Source organism: Ranitomeya variabilis, chromosome 5 (assembly GCF_051348905.1).
Source record: "Ranitomeya variabilis isolate aRanVar5 chromosome 5, aRanVar5.hap1, whole genome shotgun sequence".
NCBI classification, from domain to species: Eukaryota; Metazoa; Chordata; class Amphibia; order Anura; family Dendrobatidae; genus Ranitomeya; species Ranitomeya variabilis.
This window is the reverse complement of record NC_135236.1, coordinates 153,156,770-153,178,336: the sequence shown is the minus strand read 5'-3', so window position 1 is coordinate 153,178,336 and position 21,567 is coordinate 153,156,770. Positions and strand designations below refer to the sequence as shown.

At 43.4% G+C, this 21,567-nt stretch overlaps 1 protein-coding gene across 1 annotated transcript in view; it reads left to right on the top strand.

Annotated features, from left to right (window-relative positions):
• The window catches only part of SLCO3A1 (solute carrier organic anion transporter family member 3A1), a 656,353-nt gene that overhangs the window by 44,546 nt on the left and 590,240 nt on the right, over positions 1–21,567 (top strand). The gene's annotated exons all lie outside the window — the stretch shown is intronic.

Here is a 21,567-nt window from a genome sequence, read left to right as displayed (position 1 = left end):
TATATACCCATGTTTGTATGGTGGGAGTTCTGCACACCCCTCACCTGCCGCCGTGGTTACAGAGGTTAGTAGGGTGATGGTGCCCTGGGGTCACACTGTGATTACACTGAGGCTAACCCCCACTCACAGCGCGACGTACATACATACATATTCTAGAATACCCGATGCGTTAGAATCGGGCCACCCTCTAGTTTTATATATATATATATATAGTCCATTCTTTATTTCTCTGAACATAATACTCCATCAAACTCCACTGCACCCAAAAGCATTACAAATACTTGCTGGTGACTACCTCATGCAGCCATTATCTATCCCCCATTACCTCAAGATGGTTGGACCATCATTGCAAATAAACCACTGTACTTTGTGTCACCCCCACCTCATTGTAGATTATAAGCTTTTACGAGCAGGGTCGTCATTACTTTTGCTTTAATTATTGTATTATCTTTAACTATATAACTTATGACTGTCTTTTATGAACCTCTGAATTGTAAAGCGCTGCGGAATATGTTGGCGCTATATAAATAAAGATTATTATCATCATTATTATTATTATTATTATCAATTAATGAGTTCCACTTTAGGTTATATTCACCCATGGCAGATTTCTATATGACAGTATTATTTATCTGTATGGGATTTTCTAAATATATATGCTTGCTACAGAAACAATTCAGGTAAATGTAGCAAATGTTTAAGCATGGAAACTTCTGCAACAAATCTGCCACATGTAAAAAGACCCTAAAAAATAATATGCAACTTGTAACTTCAAAACAAATTATTAGCAAGAATGTCTCTTTTTTTGCTATTGTTACAATATAATGGAGACATGTCTATTTCTTACCTGAATTACAGATGAAAATTTAAAAAATTTGTGCATGAAAGAAACAAAAATAATTTAAGTGCATGCCATGTGTCATCTGAGTGCTGTCTGTTTTTTTTTACTGTTTAATGGGTAGGAAACGCATACATTTATTATTATACTTATTATTTCTTTTTTTATTGCATATGAGAAAAATAGTTGTCACACTGCAAGAAAAAACGGACTGTCTGTATGAGGCCTAACAAAAACAAGCTGGAGTGCTTGGGAATGTTACCTTAGGCTGGAGACACACTAGGGATTTTAAAATCGGTCCAATTTTGATGCAGGAGAGTCAGACAACTGCAATGCAAGTGTCATGTGAGTGGCATGCATTTTCTATGCGAGTACAATCCGATTTTTCACACCTGGCATCCGATTTACATCAGAATGCAGTGTCATTGCTATCTGATGGCAATACTATTTTAACATAAGCTTTTACATACAGCAATTCTCGATGTCATTTACACATTGTTTTCAAACTAAACGTTCTTCAAAACACACACATATATATATATATATATATATATATATATGTATATATATATATATATATATATATTTATATATATATATATATATATATATAAATATATATATATACAATACGGAGCAAAAGTTTGGACACACCTCATTTAAAGGTTTTTCTGTATTTTCATGACAATGAAAAATGTACATTCACACTGAAGGCATCAAAACTATGAATTAACACATGTGGAATTATATAATTAACAAAAAAGTGTGAAACAACTGAAAGTATGTTTTATATTCTAGGTTCTTCAAAGTAGCCACCTTTTGCTTTGATGACTGCTTTGCACACTCTTGTCATTTTCTTGATGAGCTTCAAGAGGTAGTCACCGGGAATGTTTTTCACTTCACAGGTGTGCCCTGTCAGGTTTAATAAGTGGGATTTCTTGCCTTATAAATGGGGTTGGGACCATCAGTTGTGTTGTGCAGAAGTCTGGTGGATACACAGCTAATAGTCCTACTAAATAGACTATTAGAATTTATTTTTCCCCATTATGTAGATAGGGGCAAAATTGTTTGGTGAATTGGAAAGCGCGGGGTTAAAATTTCGCCACACAACATAGCCTATGACGCTCTCGGGGTCGTGACGTGTGACCGCAAAAATTTGTGGCTGTAGCTGTGACGGTGCAGATGCCAATCCTGGACACACACACACACACACACACACACACACACACACACACACACACACACACACACACACACACACACACACACACACACACATTCAGCTTTATATATTAGATATATCAGCAACACACACACATATATATATATATATATATATATATATATATATATATATATATATTAGCTATTGAACCCGTTCTACGCCCGGTTGGCGAGCATTTATATTGGTATTTGGTCTCCATCCTGGTATGTGCTGCTCCCATCTTGCGCATCCTGCGCCCCCATCCTGTCATGTGCTGCTCCATCCCGCGTCCCCATCCTGTCATATGCTCCCATCCTGCGCCCCCATCCTGTCATGTGTGTGCCCCCATTCTGTCATGTGCTGCTCACATCCTGTCATGTGCTCCCATCCTGCACCCCCATCCTGTCATGTGTGCGCCCCCATTCTGTCATGTGCTGCTCCCATCGTGCGCAATCATTCTGTCATGTGCTGCTCCCATCCCGCGCCCCCATTCTGTCATGTGCTGCTCCCATCCCGTGCCCCCATTCTATCATGTGCTGCTCCCATCCTGCGCCCCCATTCTGTTGTAATGTGATTCACCCATTCTGCCTGTTCCTGTTTCCATTCTGCCATATGTTGCTCCCATCTTTCTCTCTCTGGCTCTACTGCCCGAGTGTGGCTGTGCTGAGTGCGGGTGGCTGTGCTGAGTGCGGGCGGCTGTGCTGAGTGCGGGCGGCTGTGCTGAGTGCGGGCGGCTGTGCCAAGTGCCGGCGGCTGTGTGTGGCTGTGCCGAGTGCCGGCGGCTGTGCGTGGCTGTGCTGAGTGCGGGCGGCTGTGCGTGGCTGTGCTGAGTGCCGGCGGCTGTGCGTGGCTGTGCTGAGTGCCGGCGGCTGTGCGTGGCTGTGCTGAGTGCGGGTGGCTGTGCCGAGTGTGGGCAGCTGTGCTGAGTGCGGGCGGCTGTGCTGAGTGCGGGTGGCTGTGCTGAGTGCGGGCGGCTGTGCTGAGTGCGGGCGGCTGTGCCAAGTGCCGGCGGCTGTGTGTGGCTGTGCCGAGTGCCGGCGGCTGTGCGTGGCTGTGGTGAGTGCTGTGAATTTACCTTTTTGGCTCCCTCTAGTGGTTACTAGTGATTTGACTCTGGGAATGTCTGCCATCCCTTGTATGCTCACCTGGGTCGTTAGGTCAGGGGTGTTGCTATATAAGCTCCCTGGACCTTCAGTTCAATGCCTGGCAACGTTGTAATCAGAGCTAATCTGTTGTGCTCTTGTCTACTGATCCTGGTTCCTGCTAGATTAAGCTAAGTCTGCTTTCTTGCTTTTTGCTATTTGTTTTTGTTTGCATTTTTGTCCAGCTTGTACATAATCTGTATCCTAACCTTGCTGGAAGCTCTAGGGAGGCTGGAGTTCTCCCCCCGGGCCGTTAGACGGTTCGGGGGTTCTTGAATTTCCAGTGTGGATTTTTGATAGGGTTTTTGTTGACCATATAAGTTATCTTACTACATTCTGCTATTAGTAAGTGGGCCTCTCTTTGCTAAACCTAGTTCATCTCTGTGTTTGTCATTTCCTCTTACCTCACCGTTATTATTTGTGGGGGGCTTGTATCCAACTTTTGGGGTCTATTCTCTGGAGGCAAGAGAGGTCTTTGTTTTCCTCTTCTAGGGGTAGTTAGTCCTCCGGCTGGCGCGAGACATCTAGCGACCAACGTAGGCATGTTCCCCGGCTACTTCTAGTGTTGGCGTTATGAGTAGATATATGGTCAACCCAGTTACCACTGCCCTATGAGCTGGATTTTTGTACTTCGCAGACTTACTTGTTCCTCTGAGACCCTCGCCATTGGGGTCATAACAGTTTGCCAGGCCAGTATTAAATGTTAAATGCATTGCAGAAGCGGGATTATAAGAAAGAAAATTCTGAGTTTTTTTTTTCTCTTTCTCATTTTTTTTTCTTTTTCCCTTTACCTCTGAGTGGCTTGTGTTTGCTGCAGACATGAATGTCCAGACCTTGATTACAGGTGTGGACCAGCTTACTGCTCGTGTGCAGGGCATACAAGATTATGTTATCAGAAATCCTATGTCAGAACCTAAGATACCGATTCCTGAACTGTTTTCCAGAGACCGATTTAAATTTAGAAATTTCAGGAATAATTGTAAATTGTTTTTGTCCCTGAGACCCTGTTCATCTGGAGACTCCGCTCAGCAAGTGAAAATTGTTATTTCTTTTTTACGGGGCGACCCTCAGGATTGGGCCTTCTCGCTGGTGCCAGGAGATCCGGCATTGGCTGATATTGATGCGTTTTTTCTGGCGCTCGGTTTGCTTTATGAGGAACCCAATCTTGAGATTCAGGCAGAAAAAGCCTTGCTGGCTATGTCTCAGGGCCAGGATGAGGCTGAAGTGTATTGCCAAAAATTTCGGAAATGGTCCGTGCTGACCCAGTGGAACGAGTGTGCATTGGCTGCAAATTTCAGAAATGGCCTTTCTGAAGCCATTAAGAATGTGATGGTGGGTTTTCCCATTCCCACAGGTCTGAATGATTCCATGGCCCTGGCAATTCAAATCGACCGGCGGTTGCGGGAGCGCAAAACCGCAAATTCCCTCATGGTGTTGTCTGAACAGGCACCTGATTTAATGCAATGTGATAGAATCCTGACTAGAAATGAGCGGAAAATTCATAGACGCCAGAATGGCTTGTGTTACTACTGTGGTGATTCTACACATGTTATCTCAGCATGCTCTAAACGTCTTACTAGGGTTGTTAGTCCTGTCGCCATTGGTAATTTGCAACCTAAATTTATTCTATCTGTAACTTTGATTTGCTCACTGTCATCGTATCCTGTCATGGCGTTTGTAGACTCAGGTGCTGCCCTGAGTCTGATGGATCTGTCATTTGCCAAGCGCTGCGGTTTTGTTCTGGAGCCATTGGAAAATCCTATCCCTCTTAGGTGTATTGATGCTACGCCTTTGGCAAAAAATAAACCGCAGTTTTGGACACAGGTTACCATGTGCATGACTCCCGAACATCGGGAGGTGATACGTTTTCTTGTTCTGCATAAGATGCATGATTTGGTTGTTTTGGGTTTGCCATGGTTACAGACCCATAATCCAGTCTTGGACTGGAAGGCAATGTCGGTGTCAAGTTGGGGGCTGCCATGGAATTCATGGAGATTCCCTGCCCTTGTCTATTGCTTCTTCTACGCCTTCGGAAGTTCCGGCGTATTTGTCTGATTATCAGGATGTCTTCAGCGAGTCTAAGTCCAGTGCACTGCCTCCTCATAGGGAATGTGACTGTGCAATAGATTTGATTCCTGGCAGTAAGTTTCCTAAGGGGAGACTGTTTAATTTGTCGGTACCTGAACATACCGCGATGCGTTCATATATCAAGGAGTCTCTTGAGAAGGGGCATATCCGTCCTTCTTCTTCCCCTCTTGGTGCGGGATTCTTTTTTGTGGCCAAAAAGGACGGATCTTTGAGGCCTTGTATTGACTATCGGCTTTTAAACAAGATCACTGTCAAATTTCAGTATCCTTTGCCGCTGTTGTCAGACTTGTTTGCCTGGATTAAAGGTGCCAAGTGGTTCACCAAGATAGACCTTCGTGGTGCGTACAACCTTGTGCGCATTAAGCAAGGCGATGAATGGATAACCGCATTCAATACGCCCGAAGGTCATTTTGAGTACTTGGTGATGCCATTTGGGCTCTCTAATGCACCTTCAGTTTTTCAGTCCTTCATGCATGACATTTTCCGGAAGTATCTGGATAAATTTTTGATTGCTTATCTGGATGATATTCTGGTTTTTTCTGATGATTGGGACTCGCATGTGGAGCAGGTCAGGATGGTTTTTAAGATTTTGCGTGAAAATTCTTTGTTTGTTAAAGGCTCAAAGTGTCTCTTTGGTGTACAGAGGGTTCCCTTTTTGGGGTTCATTTTTTCCCCTTCTGCTGTGGAGATGGACCCAGTCAAGGTCCGAGCTATTCATGATTGGACTCAACCCTCGTCAGTTAAGAGTCTTCAGAAGTTCTTGGGTTTTGCTAACTTCTACCGTCGTTTTATCGCAAATTTTTCTAGCGTTGTTAAACCATTGACGGATATGACCAAGAAAGGCTCTGGTGTAGCTAACTGGGCTCCTGCTGCCGTGGAGGCTTTCCAGGAGTTGAAACGCCGGTTTACTTCGGCGCCTGTTTTGTGCCAACCTGACACCTCACTTCCCTTTCAGGTGGAAGTGGATGCTTCGGAGATTGGGGCAGGGGCCGTTTTGTCGCAGAGAGGCCCTGGTTGCTCTACTATGAGACCTTGTGCCTTTTTCTCCAAGAAGTTTTTGCCGGCAGAGCGAAATTATGATGTGGGCAATCGGGAGTTGTTGGCCATGAAGTGGGCATTTGAGGAGTGGTGTCATTGGCTCGAGGGTGCTAAGCATCGTGTGGTGGTCTTGACTGATCACAAAAATCTGATGTATCTCGAGTCTGCTAAACGCCTGAATCCTAGACAGGCCCGCTGGTCATTGTTTTTCTCCCGTTTTGACTTTGTGGTCTCGTATTTACCAGGTTCTAAGAATGTGAAGGCCGATGCTCTGTCTAGGAGCTTTGTGCCTGATGCTCCTGGAGTCGCTGAACCTGTGGGTATTCTTAAGGAAGGAGTTATCTTGTCAGCTATTTCTCCTGATCTGCGGCGTGTGTTGCAGAGATTTCAGGCTGGTAGGCCTGACTCTTGTCCATCTGACAGATTGTTTGTGCCTGCTAAATGGACCAGCAGAGTCATTTCCGAGGTTCATTCCTCAGTGTTGGCAGGGCACCCGGGAATTTTTGGCACCAGAGATCTGGTGGCCAGGTCCTTTTGGTGGCCTTCCTTGTCAAGGGATGTGCGGTCATTTGTGCAGTCCTGTGGAACTTGTGCTCGAGCTAAGCCTTGCTGTTCTCGTGCCAGCGGGTTGCTCTTGCCCTTGCCTGTCCCGAAGAGACCTTGGACACACATCTCTATGGATTTCATTTCTGATCTTCCGGTGTCTCAGGGCATGTCTGTCATCTGGGTGATATGTGATCGTTTCTCCAAGATGGTCCATTTGGTTCCTTTGCCTAAGCTGCCCTCCTCTTCTGATCTGGTTCCTGTGTTCTTCCAGAACGTGGTTCGTTTGCACGGCATTCCTGAGAATATTGTGTCGGACAGAGGATCCCAGTTTGTTTCCAGGTTCTGGCGATCCTTTTGTGGTAGGATGGGCATTGATTTGTCGTTTTCGTCCGCTTTTCATCCCCAGACTAACGGACAAACAGAGCAAACTAATCAGACTCTGGAGGCTTATTTGAGGTGTTTTGTCTCTTCTGATCAGGATGATTGGGTGACCTTCTTGCCGTTGGCTGAATTTGCCCTTAATAATCGGGCTAGTTCCGCCACATTGGTTTCGCCATTTTTCTGCAACTCTGGTTTCCATCCTCGTTTTTCCTCGGGACATGTGGAGCCTTCTGACTGTCCTGGGGTGGATTCTGTGGTGGATAGGTTGCAGCGGATCTGGAGTCATGTGGTGGACAACTTGAAGTTGTCACAGGAGAAGGCTCAGCGTTTTGCCAACCGCCGCCGCGGTGTGGGTCCCCGACTTCGCGTTGGGGATTTGGTATGGCTGTCTTCTCGATTTGTTCCTATGAAGGTCTCCTCTCCCAAATTTAAGCCTCGCTTCATTGGTCCTTACAAGATATTGGAAATCCTTAATCCTGTATCCTTTCGCCTGGATCTTCCGGTGTCGTTTGCCATTCACAACGTATTTCATAGGTCCTTGTTGCGGCGGTACGTTGTGCCTGTGGTCCCTTCTGCTGAGCCTCCTGCTCCGGTGTTGGTTGAGGGCGAGTTGGAGTACGTGGTGGAGAAGATCTTAGATTCTCGTCTCTCCAGGCGGAGGCTTCAGTACCTGGTCAAGTGGAAGGGCTATGGTCAGGAGGATAATTCCTGGGTGGTCGCCTCTGATGTGCATGCGGCCGATTTGGTTCGTGCCTTTCACACCGCTCATCCTGATCGCCCTGGTGGTCTTGGTGAGGGTTTGGTGACCCCTCACTAAGGGGGGGGTACTGTTGTGAATTTACCTTTTTGGCTCCCTCTAGTGGTTACTAGTGATTTGACTCTGGGAATGTCTGCCATCCCTTGTATGCTCACCTGGGTCGTTAGGTCAGGGGTGTTGCTATATAAGCTCCCTGGACCTTCAGTTCAATGCCTGGCAACGTTGTAATCAGAGCTAATCTGTTGTGCTCTTGTCTACTGATCCTGGTTCCTGCTAGATTAAGCTAAGTCTGCTTTCTTGCTTTTTGCTATTTGTTTTTGTTTGCATTTTTGTCCAGCTTGTACATAATCTGTAACCTAACCTTGCTGGAAGCTCTAGGGAGGCTGGAGTTCTCCCCCCGGGCCGTTAGACGGTTCGGGGGTTCTTGAATTTCCAGTGTGGATTTTTGATAGGGTTTTTGTTGACCATATAAGTTATCTTACTACATTCTGCTATTAGTAAGTGGGCCTCTCTTTGCTAAACCTAGTTCATCTCTGTGTTTGTCATTTCCTCTTACCTCACCGTTATTATTTGTGGGGGGCTTGTATCCAACTTTTGGGGTCTATTCTCTGGAGGCAAGAGAGGTCTTTGTTTTCCTCTTCTAGGGGTAGTTAGTCCTCCGGCTGGCGCGAGACATCTAGCGACCAACGTAGGCATGTTCCCCGGCTACTTCTAGTGTTGGCGTTAGGAGTAGATATATGGTCAACCCAGTTACCACTGCCCTATGAGCTGGATTTTTGTACTTCGCAGACTTACTTGTTCCTCTGAGACCCTCGCCATTGGGGTCATAACAGCTGAGTGCCGGCGGCTGTGGTGAGTGCTGGCGGCTGTGCGTGGCTGTGGTGAGTGCGGGCGGCTGTGCGTGGCTGTGCTGAGTGCCGGCGGCTGTGCTGAGTGCGGGCGGCTGTGCGTGGTGGTGCTGAGTGCGGGCGGCTGTGCGTGGCTGTGGTGAATGCGGGCGGCTGTGCGTGGCTGTGGTGAATGCGGGCGGCTGTGCGTGGCTGTGGTGAGTGCGTGCGGCTGTGCGTGGCTGTGGTGAATGCGGGCGGCTGTGCGTGGCTGTGCTGGACGCCGCGTGCTGGGGGCCTGAGCAGGCAGGGACACCGGTGCGCTGTGGGGGTCAGGTGCCGGAGTCGCCGCTAGCTCAGGCCCCCGGCACTTGCTATATTTCCCTGTCCTCCGTTCCATCGATGCGCGCTGCTCTGTCCTCCACATCCTCTGGCTGTGACTGTTCAGTCAGAGGGCGGCGCGCATTAAGCGTGTCATCGTGCCCTCTGAACTGAACGTCACAGGCAGAGGATGTGGAGGACAGAGCAGCGCACATCGATGGAATGGAGGACAGGTAAATATTGCATACTCACCCTCCTGGCTCATCCCTGCTTCTCCGTTGGAGAACGCGGTGTGCGTTCAGTGCTTACGCATACCGCAATCTCCTGGGAGCGTCACTCTGTGGGGTCCAGACTGCGCCGGCGCTTGCGCTTGCGCAGTCTATAAAGGCTTCGGACAGAGTGACGCTCCCAGCGTTATATATACAGTCATATGAAAAAGTTTGGGCACCCCTATTAATCTTAAGCTTAATGTTTTATAAAAATGTTTTTTTTTGCAACAGCTATTTCAGTTTCCTATATCTAATAACTGTTTGGATAGAGTAATGTTTCTGCCTTGAAATGAGGTTTATTGTACTAACAGAAAATGTGCAATCTGCATTCAAACAAAATTTGACAGGTGCATAAGTATGGGCACCCTTATCATTTTCTGGTTTTAAATACTCCTACCTACTTTTTACTGACTTACTAAAGCACTTTTTTTGGTTTTGTAACCTCATTGAGCTTTGAACTTCATAGCTAGGTGTATGCAATCATGAGAAAAGCTACTTAAAGTGGCCACTTGCAAGTTGTTCTCCTGTTTGAATCTCCTCCGAAGAGTGGCATCATGGGCTCCTCAAAACAACTGTCAAATGATCTGAAAACAAAGATTATTCAACATAGTTGTTCAGGGGAAGGATACAAAAAGCTGTCTCAGAGGTTTAACCTGTTAATTTCCACTGTGAGGAATATAGTATGGAAATGGAAGAACACACGTACAGTTCTTGTTAAGGCCAGAAGTGGCAGGCCAAGAAAAACATCAGAAAGGCAGAGAAGGAGAATGGTGAGATCAGTCAAGGACAATCCTCAGACCACGTCCAGAGAGCTGCAGCATCAACTTGCTGCAGATGGTGTCACTGTGCATCGGTCAACTATACAACGCACTGTGCACAAGGAGAAGCTGTATGGGAGAGTGATGCGAAAGAAGCCGTTTCTGCAAGCACACCACAAACAGAGTCGGCTGAGGTATGCAAAAGCACATTTGGAGAAGCCAATTTCTTTTTGGAAGAAGGTCCTGTGGACTCATGAAACCAAGATTGGGTTGTTTGGTAATACAAAAAGGCGTTATGCATGGCGGCAAAAAAACACAGTGCGTTGTATAGTTGACCGATGCACAGTGACACCATCTGCAGCAAGTTGATGCTGCAGCTCTCCGGAGATGGTTAGAGGATTGTCCTTGACTGATCTCACCATTCTTCTTCTCTGCCTTTCTGATGTTTTTCTTGGCCTGCCACTTCTGGCCTTAACAAGAACTGTACCTGTGTTCTTACATTTCCTTACTATGTTCCTCACAGTGGAAATTGACAGGTTAAATCTCTGAGACAGCTTTTTGTTTCCTTCCCCTGAACAGCTATGTTGAATAATCTTTGTTTTCAGATCATTTGACAGTTGTTTTGAGGAGCCCATGATGCCACTCTTCAGAGGAAATTCAAACAGGAGAACAACTTGCAAGTGGCCACTTTAAGTAGCTTTTCTCATGATTGCATACACCTGGCTATGAAGTTCAAAACTCAATGAGGTTACAAAACCAAAAAAAGTGCTTTAGTAAGTCAGTAAAAAGTAGGTAGGAGTATTTAAAACAAGAAAATGATAAGGGTGCCCATACTTTGCATTCAAACAAAATTTGACAGGTGCATGATTGCACATTTTCTGTTAGTACAATAAACCTCATTTCAAGGCAGAAACATTACTGTGTCCAACAGTTATTAGATATATGAAACTGAAATAGCTGTTGCAAAATAAACCATTTTTATAAAACATTAAGCTTAATGTTAACAGGGGTGCCCAAACTTTTTCATATGACTGTATATGTTTATATATAGGTCTTTGTATTGCACAGAAAGCTAGATAGAAGAAAAGCCGGTAATACATCTGCCGACTTCTGTAAAATCATTGCAGGAGACGACAGGATAGAAGAGATGGATTACATACAGTAAATACATTTAAAATATATAGATGTCAGTGACAAATAAAATTAGTACAGTGTGTGTGCAAATTACTGGACATGGATTTAATTAATAAGCGATTATTTATTTGAAAACATGGCGAGTGCTCCCGCGCAATTTTCAAAACCAGCAGAGGGAAAGCCAGCAACTGGGAACAGATGTTTATAGCCTGAGAAGGTGGTAATACCCATGGAGCTTCCCAAGCTATTAATATCAGCTCACAGCTGTATACTTAGCCTTTACTGGCTATTAAAATGACATGGGGTTCCCCATAATTAATAACCAGCAAAGCCTATGCAGACAGCTGCAGGCTGATGTTAATAGCCTAGGAAGGGGCTCAGGATATTGCCCCCCCCTGGCTAAAAACATCAGCATAAATTAGTAACCTCAAGCACTCATCCATGAAAAAAATTCTTTATTGATAGAATGCACAGCCGATAATTATAACAGAAAAAAACTTTTCCCAAAGTTTCGGCCTTCTTCTGGCCTTTTTCAAGAGTATTTTTCTGTAGGTAGGGGAATCGGCATATGCGATGTGCACCTGTTCTGGTGTGATAAAAAGTACCCTTGAAAAAGGCCAGAAGGCCGAAACATTGGGAAAAGTTTTTTTCTGTTATAATTATCGGCTGTAGATTCTATCAATAAAGAATTTTTTTTCACGGATGAGTGCTTGAGGTTACTAATTTATGCATATTGGACTATTTTTTCCTCAAGCACCATTTACCATATATGAGAGTGCAATTGCAACTTTGATCCATAAAAACATCAGCAGTCTGCCGCCCCAGAAAAGGCGCATCTCTAAGATGCTCCAATTCTGGCACTTAGCCTCGCTCTTCCCACTTGCCCTGTAGTGGTGGCAAGTGGGGTAATAGTTGGGTTAATGTCACCTTTGTATTGTAAGGTGATATCAAGCCTGGCTTTGTAATGGAGAGATGTCAGTAGGACACATCCATTACTAATCCTATAGTTGTTACATGTGAAATAAAGGCACAGCCAGAATAAAGTCTTTTAATGAAATAAAACACAACACAGTTTTACCAATTTATTGTTACTCCTAATCCATGTGACGCTCTTGATCTCCTGTAATAAAAGTAAAATAACAAACCAACAATATACCCATACCTGTCCGTAGTTTTGTCCCACGCTGTAATCTATATCTGGTGTATATATAGTTTTCAGCCAGGACGGTCGCCTCTTGAAAACCACTCGTGAATGAGGAGATGCTGCTAGTACAACTTCAGTGACTGGTGCTGACGTGACTGAAGCTGCACTCCCACACAGCCTGACATGTGCTAAAAACTCTGTAGCGTGGGAAAATGCCAGTTCATTTTCCCACGGTCCAGAGGTCCGAATTCAATACGATTTTTTTTTATCGGATTGAATTCATCCAATTTCATCGCAAGTGGGCATGAGCCCTTACCCTGATATTTCTGCTTTATCCTGAAGTAAAAAAGATAAATGCTACATTACTCTTGTGCTGCTTCTATCCCCACCAGTTTGCTTGCTAATGTTGGATTTCCTATTGGAGAAGGGGAATGTAATCCTATTTTTGCAAAGTTTTCCCTGATATCGTACAGGGTGGGCCATGTATATGGATACACCTAAATAACATGGGAATGGTGACCGTTTTCTTGTATAGGGTGTCTTGCATTGAAATCTGCTGCAATAACATGGGTACTGTGTTCACCAGACATCAACACAATTTCTTTCCGCTCCTCACGTGTTAACCTCTGCAGCATGTCAATGGCTGTAAACAAAAAGAAACATAAATAACTCATGAAAGAATAAAGTTACGTTAAAACCAAGCACAAAACCAAGCACACTGTTCATTGTTTTTCTTGTGAAATTTTCAATAAGTTTGATGTATTACATGACCCTCTTCCCATTGGAAAAAATAAAGTTGGCTCCAAAATGGCCAACTTCAAAATGGCCACCATGGTCACCACCAATCTTGAAAAGTTTTCCCCCTCCAATATACTAATGTGCCACAAACAGAAAGTTGATATCACCAACCATTCCCTTTTTATTTAGGTGTATCCATATACAGTACATGGCCCACCCTGTATATTATGTAAATTATGTGTCTTTTAAGAACATTTACAATTAAAGAGGATCTGCCACTTGATCAAAAAATTGATTTAAATATCTCGTAAAAATCCGTCAACCCCCTGAATCTGCTGCTCTTTTCCATTTTGTGTTCCGTCACTGCATTGCATATACAGGTGCGTCTCACAAAATTAGAATATCATCATAAAATGTATTTATTTAATTTCTTCAATACAAAAAGTGAAACTCATATATAATATAGAGTCATTACAAACGGAGGGATCTATTTCAGGTGTTTATTTCTGTTAATGTTGATGATTATGGCTTACTACCAATGAAAATCCAAAAGTCATTATCTCACTAAGTTAGAATACTTTATAACACCAACTTGAAAAATGATTTTAAAATCCGAAATGTTGGCCTACTGAAATGCATGTTCAGTAAATGCACTCAATACTTCGTCGGGGCTTCTGCATTAATTACTGCATCAGTGCGGCTTGGCATGGATGTGATCAGCCTGTGGCACTGCTGAGGTGTTGTGGAAGCCAGGATGCTTTGATAGCAGCACTCATCTTCCTCTTGACAATACCTCATAGATTCTCTATGAGGCTAAGGTCAGGCAAGTTTAGTGATACTGTTGTTTGTACACCAGGTATTGATACTTTTGGCAGTGTGGACAGGTGCAAAGTCCTGCTGGAGAATGAAATTTCCATCTCCAAAAAGCTTGTCGTTAGAGAAAAGCATGAAGTGCTCTAAAATTTCCTGGCAGATGGCTGCACTGACTTTGGTCTTGATAAAACACAGTGGATCTACACCAGCAGATGACATGGCTCCCCAAATCTATACTGATTGTGGAAACTTCTCACTAGACTTCAAGCAGCTTGGATTGTGTGCCCCCCAACTCTTCCTCCAGACTCTCGGACCGTGATTTTCAATCAAAATGCAAGTTTTACTTTCATCTGAAAACAACACATTGGACCGCTGAGCAACACTGCAGGTTTTTTCTCCTTGGCCCAGGTAGGACACTTCTGGCCTTGTCTATTGGTCATGAGCGGCTTGACACAAGGAATGCGACACTTCTAGCCCATGTTCTGGATACTTCAGTGTGTGGTGGGTCTTGAAGCAATCACTCCAGCAGCAGTCCACTCCTTGTGAATCTCCCCCAAATTTTTGAATGGCCTTTTTTTAACAATCCTTTCAAGGCTGCGGTTATCCTGGTTGCTTGTGCACCTATTTCTACCACACTTTCTTCTTCCACTCAACTTTCTATTAATATGCTCGGATACAGCACTGTGGCTTACCCTCCTTGTGGAGTGTGTCAGTGACTGCCTTCTGGACATCTGTCAATTCAGCAGTCTTCCCCATGATTGTGAAGCCTACTGAAACAGACTAAGGGACCTTTAAATGCTTAGGAAGCCTTTTCAGGTGTTTTTTGCTAATTATTCTAATTTACTGAGATAATGATCTTTAGGTTTTCATTGGCTGTAAGCCATAATCATCAACATTAACATAATTAAACACTTGAAATAGATAACTCTGTTTGTAATAACTCTATATAATTTGAGTTTTACTTTTTGTATTGAACTGAAATAAATTAACTTTTTGATGATATTCAAATTTTCAGAGAAGCACCTGTATATTCACATTTGGTCTCTTTGGAATGCAGTATGTGAAATTTCTACTTATAGTCCAACTGGGCATATCTTCACTGTCTTCTATGGGGCGTGTGATTTTTAACAGCATCTGAGACTGCTAGACCAACTGGTGATCTTTGATTGGCAGCATATGGGAGGCAGGGATAAAAGCACATGCCCCTAGAGAACACGATGAAGAAACGCACAGTTGGTCTACAAGCAGAGATTTCACATAGTGTGCTCCAAAAGCAACAAATGTGAAAATCTCTGTGATGGAGTGATGCTCCAGTTTTTGAGTGACAGCTCCTCTTTAAGGCCCTCATTGTGTAAGCCTATTTGTGTTTATTATTCATAGACTAATCAAATTAGAACAAAAGTAACAATTGGATAAAATAAAAAAAAAAAAAATATATATATATATATATATATATATATATATATATATATATATATATATCTTTTATATAACTTTTTTCAGATTTCCGATGTTACCCAGGATCAAGAATAAGTCTAAGTTTAAAGGGAACCTGTCACGTGAAAGAACCTTTTTACCTACAGATATAGGTTAATCTGCAGGTTAATAGCCCGGCGACAGCACATAGACCCCGTCTGTAGGGGAGGAAATTAACTTGATTCCTCCTGCCAGCATTCCCGTTCAGTCACGGGGTAGCGCTGGCATGGTTTCAATCATCACTCTGTGTATAGAGAGCAGCTGCTGTAATCGCGCATCGGCTCTGACTGACAGCCAGCCCTAATGCTGAGCTGCTGTCAGTCGGTGCTGGGGGGGCGCCGTTACAGCTGCTGCTTTATATACACAGAGTGGTGACTGAAACCATGTTGGCACCACTCCATGACTGAAAACCGAATACTATCAGGAAGTATAAAGACTCATTTTCTCATGGCGGTCTAAGTGTGGGTGCCAGGCAGATTCTGAACACTATTAAACTGCTGATTAACCCCATATCTGCAGGTTAATAGCGTTTTACCACATGAGAGGTTCCCTTTAATATTTGACATTTATGGCAGATGCACAGGTTGCATGGCACAATTAGGGATATTGCCCTTTGCCAGGAATGAAGTATATACTCGACCCTCTGCATCCATCTGCATGGGAGTCCTAAAACCTGCTTAGTAAGCAGGCAACCATTTGTGGGACCACATCTTACAGACATGACAAGGACCAACCTTTTTTACGTGAGGTAGATGTAGAGTTCAGTAGAATAACTGGAACTGTACTATGTAAAGATTTTGGGAATCAAAACATTATGTACAGCAGGAGGAAGGTAAATCCTGTCTTGTGTCTGTCTTTTAATTACACTACATACAGCTGCTAATTCATTGATTAATTAAACCTTCTGGAATCATCGTTTTGTCACCATTTCATAACACAGATGGCGACAGTGTGGCTTGTTCCCTTATTAATATTATTGGAAATAATTCAACAAATAGACTAGACTGCAAACTGTGGATGATTCAACAATCCTGACAAACCCATATGGCATTATTCATCATGTATAGTAGATTAAGCTTCATTTTCAGTTCTTTACTCACCTTTCTCAGGTCCAACACCGAGTTTCTGCCACTTATCTTTGTGTTTATTATTGTCTGCAGCGGTGGTGTCACATCAAAAGCACTACAGCACATAAATGAGCTTAGCGGATTTGCCTCAATAAATGGCACAAGCCACTGAGCTTATTGATTGGCTGCAGGGTTGTTTATGTGAAATCAGAAATGAAAACAGTAAGACACGAGGAGCAGCTGCAGAGCCTCAGCTTTGGACCCAGGGTGGGAGAGTAAAGTTTTTCAAGCAAGCTGTGCTTGTGGAAAAAGATTTTCTAGAAGCTGAAAACCCCTTAAAGGGAACCTGTCACCTGAATTTGGCGGGACCAGTTTTGGGTCATATGGGCGGGGTTTTCGGGTGTTTGATTCACCCTTTCCTTACCCGCTGGCTGCATGCTGGCCGCAATATTGGATTGAAGTTCATTCTCTGTCCTCCGGAGTACACGCCAGCGCAAGGCAATATTGCCTTGCGCAGGCATGTACTCCGGAGGACAGAGAATGAACTTCAATCCAATATTGCGGCCAGCATGCAGCCAGCGGGTAAGGAAAGGGTGAATCAAACACCCGAAAACCCCGCCCATATGACCCAAAACTGGTCCCGCCAAATTCAGGTGACAGGTTCCCTTTAAGGGTGCAGGCAGATAGCCATATACCTTGTGAGAGGATCGCATTGCAATCCTCCTACTGGCTGTCTGCTTTCCTGACATGAGCTTGACAGCTGCATAGAAATACATCACACCAGGCTTGGACTGGCCATTAGGGTAACAGGGAATCCCCCGGTGGACCCCCAACCTCACAGTACTTTGTATAGTAAACGAGTACAGAAAAAAGCGGCATCTCATCATTCATTAACCAAACTATCCAGTATATTATTACCTAGAGATATAGGTAAATTTGTGAATGAAGGTAGTGTAATATTTGTATGTGGGTGAAAAGTGGGCCCCATGTCAGTGTTACTGGTGGGCCCTTGGCACCCCAGTCCGACACTGTATCACACTGTCGTGGTCAGGTCAGGAGAGATGCTGGGCCAATCCGTAGTGATCATCGCACAAGTCATACGGCTGTCTGTCTACGCCAGGTGTCTGTCATCTCCTCAGCTTCTCCTGAAGTCCATGCTATAACCAGGGTTATTTATAACCTCAGTTCATTTTTCTTTGTGTTGTCGGTGCTAACTTCTCAGCAAGTCACCAACTTCTGTCTCTGTTGCCTATACTACATTGCTATCCTGTGGTAAATGATTTCCTCACTACAAATCCCTGTTTGGATACATTGCTGCTATTACCGTAAACCCTTTTCCCTGCTCAAATATACCAGACTGCATTCACTTTTCTGTTATATTTGTGATGATCAGTTATTTTCCTGCTGGAATATCCCAGACTGCATTTACTTCTGTTATACCTTTTATTAACTATTGACTTGCTGGAAGATACCAGACTGAATTCCTATGATTGTCTGCAGTCGTACTGAAAGATAGCATTTTCCCAAACAGCCAATGCATCCATGTGCATGTACTTACCTGGTTCTGATTCATCTGTGCTACCTGCTCCACTTGTTTGTCTGTTGTCCTACTTACACAGTTGTCCTGGTCCTTGCCTATTTACATATCAACTGTCAAGACCCGCTCTGCTGTACAGTCATCTTTCATCTCTGTTGCTCACCCAGGCTTATGACTGAAGAATCCACCTCACCAGGGGAGCCCTTAACACATGGCTTGCTGTGGAAGTGACATAACACAAGATATATAGCCAATATCAGAAAAATAGACAACAACATGTTTGTCACCTGCTTTTGTTGCAGTCATCAGTTGGCAAAAAGAACAGATGTGAGCACTTCATTTGAGTCAAGAAAAGGCTTGTGGCTATGGAGTCCAAAAATGAGCTGTTTTTTCATTATTATTATTATTATTAGCATGCTCTAGTTTTTAGATACACATTAATGTCCTAAAATAAGCCAACTCAAAGTTTGCTTAAATGTCAAATTTCCTAAGACCAGACCAATGTAAAATCTGCAGCACACTAAAAGGAAGGTAATAATTGTGTCCCTAAAGAACCAATGAACAAATTGCTGCCAATATCTAATAATGTGTGGAACTAACCACAAAAAATATAATTAACTTTATTCATAACATTATTCATTAAAACATGATTAAAAACAAAACAAGCACATAAACAAGACAATGGGATGAGCCGCAAAGGACTAATTGCACAAAGATACAAAATAAGATGCAGTGCTAATTTGTCAAATATATTGTGAGGTTTAAAATATCCAAAATTCAACAGTCCTGAGAATAAAAATGCTAATTCACCCGTATCTGAAAATTGTCCACCCACCAAGCCAGAGGAGTACTTCACACACATCCTCATTAGTAGTTAATGTAACATCTGTTAGGCTAAGTTCACATTAGCGCTTGGGGGCTTTACGGAGGACTGCATATGTCCTCCGCTAAGCCCCACTTCCGCATACTTCTGCATGTGTCCTGCGTACTTATCTTTAACATTGGGTATGCAGGACATGCGAATGTATGCAGATGTATGCGGATGCTTCATTTTGATGCACCTGCCGACCGCACATGAACGCAACAAGTTGCGGTGGAAAATAAGTATTTGGTCGCCTACAAACATGCAAGATTTCTGGCTCTCACAGACCTGTAACTTCTTCTTTAAGAGACTCCTCTGTCCTCCACTCATTACCTGTAGTAATGACACCTGTTTGAACTTGTTATCAGTATAAAAGACACCTGTCCACAACCTCAAACAGTCACACTCCAAGCTCCACTATGGTGAAGACCAAAGAGCTGTCGGAGCACACAAAGAAAATTGTAGCCCTGCACCAGGCTGGGAAGACTGAATTTGAAGTAGGCAAGCAGCTTGATGTGATTAAATCAATTTTGAGAGCAATAATAAGAAAATGGAAGACATACAAGACCACTGATAATCTCCTTCGATCTGGGGCTCCACACAAGATCTCACCCCGTGGGGTCAAAATGATCAAAAGAATGGTGAGCAAAAATCCCAGAAACATGGGGGGACCTAGTGAATGACCTGCATAGAGCTGAAACCATCATAACAAAGCCTACCATCAGTAACACACTATGCCCCCAGGGACTCAGATCCTGCAGTGCGAGACTTATCTCCCTGCTTAAGCCAGTACATGTCTGTGCCCATCTGGAGTTTTCTAGAGATCATTTGGATTATCCAAAAGAGTATTGGGAGAATGTCTTATAGTCTGATGAAACCAAAGTAGAATCGTTTGGTAGAAACAAAACTCGTCGTGTTTGGAGTAGACAGAATGCTGAGATGCATCCAAAGAACACCATACCTACTGTTAAGCATGGGGGTTGAAACATAATGCTTTGGGGCTGTTTCTCTGCAAATTGACCAGGACGACTGATCTGTGTACATGAAAGAATGAATGGGGCCATGTATTGTGAGATTTTGAGTGCAAACATCCTTCCATCTGCAAGGGCATTGAAGATGAAATGTGGATGGCTCTTTCAGCATAAGATATATGATCCCAAGCACATTGCCAGGACAACGAAGGAGAGGCTTCGTAAGAAGCATATGAAGGTCCTGGAGTGGCCTAGCCAGTCTTCAGATCGCAATCCCATAGAAAACCTTTGGAGGGAGTTGAAAGTCTGTGTTGCCCAGAGACAGGCCCAAAACATCACTGCTCTAGAGGAGAGCTGCATAGAGAAATGATCCAACATACCACCAACAGTGTGTGACAACCTTGTGAAGGCTTACAGAAAATGTTTGACCTCTGTCATTGCCAACAAAGGATATATAACAAAATATTGAGATGAACTTTTGTTATTGACCAAATACTTATTTTCCACCATAATTTGCAAAATAAATCTTGCCAAATCAGACAAGGTGATTTTCTGAATTTGTTTTCTCATTTTGACTCTCATAGTTGAAGTCTACCTATGGTGTCAATTACAGGCCTCTCTCATCTTCTTAAGTGGGAGAACTCGCACAATTGGTGGCTGACTAAATACTTTTTTTCCCTACTGTATAAGGTAACTGACAGCTACTTGCCAAATGACTAATCATAGTTAATACGCTATGGATAATATATGATAGACAGTCTTGCTGAGTAAAAATGCCCACATTGGATCAAGAAAAGTTATAGATATGGTATTAAAATAATTTTACCTGAAGACAAAAATGCTGATAGTGTCCACCAGAGAGGTAGTACTGCGTCCTTCCACCTTGACGTACATTTCGTCTTCCTTCTTCCGGAGGCGCGTGAAGAAAGCTGGGCCTCTCCATAATGCCCTGCAGCTATGACATCTTATGGATTATCATACCTTGTACAGTGGTGATCAGTACCTGGGCCATCACAGATCAGTGACTCCCAGTGGATCACAATTTCTACGGCAGAGTCATTTTCCAACTCCAGAGTCACTTGGTGTGTTGCTCTCTTCTAAAGAGTGTAAGTTGTTATGATCAGTGGGGTCCTCCTATAGCGTGTAAGCTCTTATGGCCAGTTTGGTCCTCTCTCTCCTGTAAACTATAAGCTCTTATGGTCAGCAGGGTCCTCTCTCTCTCAAACCTGAAGATCAGCTGGATTGTCTCTCTCTCCTCCCCTTCACATGTATTTTATGAGCAATTACAAGCCTTACAATATTGAAATTTTCCCATATTTATTTGCTGCAAATAAAATTTGTCTCTGAATTTCTAATTTTAAAACATCATCTCTAGTTACTGTCTTTCTTTTCTTTGGATTTTACCATTTTGATAGGATAAGTAGATGGCACCAGGTATTCTGGAGCCATTTCAATGTTCAGTTTTAATGATTATTCAACTAGTAATATCAGGAAAGCACAAATTTAATTTCAAGAATATTTCACAAAGATATTTCCAAAGAAAAAGTTTAAACTTTTGCAATAAATAGACAAAAAGAAACAATTTTTATAGGTAGGGAGGCCTAATTGTCCATGATTTTACACAAGCAGCAACTCAAGCATCTGTAAATATTGCCA